Source organism: Diadema antillarum, unplaced genomic scaffold, assembly GCF_040938485.1.
Source record: "Diadema antillarum isolate AM-2024a unplaced genomic scaffold, OU_Dant_1.0 seq00000371_RagTag, whole genome shotgun sequence".
Taxonomy (NCBI): Eukaryota; Metazoa; Echinodermata; class Echinoidea; order Diadematoida; family Diadematidae; genus Diadema; species Diadema antillarum.
Genome location: NW_027271371.1, coordinates 653,526 through 658,032, shown reverse-complemented (window position 1 = coordinate 658,032; position 4,507 = coordinate 653,526). Strand labels below are relative to the sequence as shown.

Here is a 4,507-nt window from a genome sequence, read left to right as displayed (position 1 = left end):
CTACAATAGGGAGTTTTCGCAAGCACAACGCGGCCTGGAGTTAAGCATGTCGTGTGCGAAATTTGCTTCTGCACATGATCAAATCCGAGGAACGTCCCGTCCGGGGGAAAACGAGTACGGTAATTGGCCAAAATAGCGTTCGGTCCCGATGCTGGGCAGGAGTGAGCCAGCCAGTCAGCCAACCATTCAGCGATCTTGTCCTCATGCCTCCGTTCTGTACAGGAAAGCGAAACTGCATAGATATGGGGACGGGAGTCAGAGTACGGGGACTGTCACAGGTGATCGCTTCCTCGTATTCTCGGTCTTCGCGTCGTGTAGCAAAAACTTCCAAATGACAAAGGTTTGCAGTGGCTTCTTCCAGGATCCTCCCATCAGCAAGATGAAGGGCTGTGGTCTCTGCTTCCTGTCAATTTGTCCAATGTAGAAAGCCAGGTCTGTGCCCTCCTGTAAAATGAAATGGAAGTGGAAAAGAAATATGCATTATATACATCTCGATAAAATCTTGAAATAATCTACGCAGAAGTGTTGGGTTGAGGCATTGGTATAATGAAGTCCATCAGAACAGATAAATTTCCCACACCTCTCCAATGTTCAAGGTAGAGTTCATAATAAAGTGCCTGGCCAAATTCTGCAACATTTCATTTGCAAACATATACCCTAAATTGGGTATTTTATGTAGTATATAACATCCATGTATTACATTTTCTATTCTTGCAAGGGCTAACCATGACCTGGCTGAATGAATTTTCAACTGTGTGGCCTATGGGAACTTCTGAAAGGCAATTAATTTTATTGCTGGCAAGCCCAGGCAAAAAGTATTATCAAACAAAAACTACTTCTGAATTGCATTTCATTATTTTGGGTAAGTTACTCTTTCCAATACTAGTAGTATAACAACTTTGTCCACTTACATTGTAGGAACATTAAGGAGTATGCGAGGTCTTTGTTCTTTTTGGTATCGGGGGGGGGGGGGGGGGGGGGGAGACACCCTGTATCACATTGGATGTATATGAGTGGTATGTGATATATTTCCAGCATCTTGCTGAATATAATGATACCATAGGTCAAGTGCAATATTTCTTGATAAATGGAATATTCCTTATTGGCGACATTTGGGACCAATTTTGCATTTCATGCGAATTTTTTCCCCTTTTTATCAAAATGAAAAGGACATATTGATATTGGACAAGTGTGTGATTGAGCAGTCAGGCACAAAATAAAGTAAATATGTATGTTGACTATGTAATATAAGATTTTTTTTTTTTCATTAAAAAAAATTATTGTGATTCACAGCATACATTAGCAACATAGTAAATTTGCATAAATATGTAGAATCCATGGACTAAACTAACAAATGAAACAGCATAAACTGGGAATTTCTGTAACTATGGACCACAGCTTGATGATTTTTATATTTTGTATTGCAATGTCAAAGTCCATCTCATTATTTTAATAAGAGGGCAACACATCACTTGTTTTAGAAGATTAGCCTCCGAACAGTTAGGTACTTACAGGTTGAAAGTCGTAGAATAACTCCAACGACTCCTGAAAGGAGCACTTGCCCCACACCCTCGCAGTCCAGCCTCGGCAAACTAGCGGCAGCATGCTGAATGCAAGCGTCTCTTTTTCCTCTGTGGAGCAAAATGTATGACACAGGGGGAGTATTTTGAATGATAAGTACAAATATACCCTTTAAAAATATTAACACAATCAAGGCTGATAAAGAGAAATGCTGACAAGTATCAGCTCATATTCAGATGCTAGCTTATGTACTTATATTGTACTTGATTGCAACCAGGATTACTAACTGTGGGGGGGGGGGGGGGGCTGTTTTAAAGTTGTTTGGAGGGTATTGTAGAAAATACTACACATTTTGAATGAGGGACTGATTCTGGCAACGGCATTTACTACCAAGACGGGCAAGTAATTGTGGATGAGTAGAGCCAAACTTGTAAGGCCAAGCATTAGAATTATAATGTTGTAATAATCATCATGCTATTCTACAAAGCAGCAATCAGTGTTACCATGAACGTGAATGAAAGAAAGTTGAATGGTGTTGACAGCCAGTGCCTTAATAAGAATAATCTTGCACTACTGTTAAGTGCTTAACAAAGACTATTGCAATATGAATGACATTTGGGCTTTTGCAGGAGGTTCATGTCATATTCTGGCAGTGCATAAGGCAAGATCAGTTGATATGCATATATCTTAATTAGATTAGCAAGAGCAAGGGATGTTCAAGGTCCAGTGATTTTTATTTCAAGTAGTAGGAAAAAGAATGCAAAAACTTTAATAGTTCATAAAAGACTTCTCTGTTAATGTTATCCTATAATGACAAAAGCTTGATTATCATGTGAGTTGATCAGGCAGTGGAGAAGAAAAGGGGAATGGTAGATGAAGGAGGCAAGGACAAACCGTCCACAAGTTTCAGTGTACATGAACTGTGGGGCCGTGGGGTGCTACAATGTGAGAGAGGGGCAGGAGACAGCCTGTAGTTACAGTCATTAAAGCTGCACTACCGCATGTGATACAAGGAGCGAAAGAAGTTTGTATGAGCACAATTAAAGATGTTCTGAATCCACATGTCATCTCTTGAGGATTCAGTTCCAGCAGGACGAGGTCCAACATGAGCTAAGGAGGGACAATCTCTGCCTGACTGACCTGCCAGAGGGGGCTGAGGAGACAGAGGAAGAGCTTACTGAGGGCGAGTCAAATGTTGCCAAGGAAGTTGGCTTAGACATTTGGAAAGAGGACATCTCATCTTCATGATCTTATCATCATCTTGGGGAAAAGGCAAGAAGGAAAGAGCAGGCAGATCAAAGTCCACTTTATTGCAAACAAAAGAAACAAACTGTATTCTGGGCATTCTAGTCTGAAAGGAAAAGAGAACATGAAAAGTGTGTACATCAATGAAGATCTAAAGGCATGCAATGTGTCACTCGATCAGTGCATGATAAATGCCAAGGAAGCTCATGATGTCGAATCGGCAACAAAACCAAATACGGGAACATGACATGCAAGTTGAATGATGGACAAAGCAGAGTCATCAAGAGCCCGGATGATCTCTTTGATATTGGCTTTGAAATTACAGATCCACTTCAGTTTTTGCAAGTTTTTGCGAAAGTCTTAGAAATTAATTAACAAGCATTGAATGAATTTATCGGTCTAACAATTTTTTTTTTATAGTCATGTTCATACTGTAAATATTTTGTTAATAATGTTAATAAATTCACCTCAACTCAAATGCAAAAAAGGAAAGGGTGGTACTGGGGCTGTAGATTAGAATCTCTACACAGAGCAATACTATTTAAAATGTACCTTGGGAAAGGCCATCGGTGTCACCCGTGTGACGAATAAGCAGCGTTTGCTACGATGGACATCTTGATTCCCCATAGTAGAGTACTTTGTTAGCATACATGGCCATGCTGCAAACATCCTGTCTTCAGCCATGATCTCCTGGCTGAAGTCTTGCTTCATCTGTACAAATTAGGGAACAAGATTGCATTTGTAATCATATTAAGGGTGGCCCAGACAGAATGCTATAAACCAAATGGAAAAAAAATATAATACTCATGTTAATAACAAAAACATAAATGATGGAGTGAATTATGCATGATCATTAGCTTCTGCAAAAATGTTCATTCTATTACATTTTTCTCACAAGTTTGTGTGAATTTGCACAATGAGCTTCGTTTGGCATGGAAATCTTGACAGACTGAGAAGAAAGCTCCTAATCTTTGCATAGAAACTTATTTGAAAGTGACAAAAGTGCCAAAAATTGGTTCCAACCACCTACCTACACGAAACAAATAGAACTCTACTAAGGTGGTATATTATTACTACAGGCATTAAGTTTACGTGTGGTGCATTGACTGTATTGTGCGTTAAAAACACCACAATCTGCTTTCTGTCTTTATCTTCATTTTCTATAGGGGTTCTAGGCCTTTTTTTCTACTAAAAGTTTACGTAGACCTTAATTCATCGAGCATCATTGATGGCAATGATGCTCAGTAAAGAATGAATTGCTCCAGCAAAAGTAGCAGAACTTAACTTGCACTTTAGTATTGGATTCTAGGGGGTTCGTTATGTTTACAGTAGATTTTGGTTGTACGGCTGGACCTACTACTCATCGACCGCCTAATGTTTATTTGCTTGATAAGAATATTTAACACTACTAAAATTCATGCAAAAAACTTGACCTACATGATTGAGAAAATCCAGAGCTAGGCTATCAAATGCCTTTGTTCCCTCTTCGATTCGAAGTTTCATGACGCAAATCTCTCGTTTGAAGAGGCTACACCCCAGTAAATAATGCCAGTGCATATCTTGGCAATCAATGACTTAAAGTCAAAGATATAAAACACCTGTTTCTTGACCCTGGCCTAATCTAAGCATCAGTCATCGCCACAGCGCCACAGGAGGGGGGGGGGGCACCGCGAGAGGAGGAGATTGTTTTGGTTTTGGCATGGGCCATGTAGCTCCATGGTGCGTGTGTGTGTGTACGTGT

The 4,507-nt window shown here is 39.8% G+C and overlaps 1 long non-coding RNA gene across 1 annotated transcript; it reads right to left on the bottom strand.

Moving 5' to 3' along the window:
- Nucleotides 1–206: 206 nt before the first annotated feature.
- Nucleotides 207–3,400, bottom strand: LOC139731421 (uncharacterized). The gene is made up of 3 exons (XR_011710963.1): nucleotides 3,319–3,400; nucleotides 1,513–1,631; nucleotides 207–444 (listed from the first exon to the last, which is right to left on the bottom strand). It is a non-coding gene; the product is annotated as an uncharacterized lncRNA (long non-coding RNA).
- Between the last annotated feature and the right edge of the window lie 1,107 nt (nucleotides 3,401–4,507).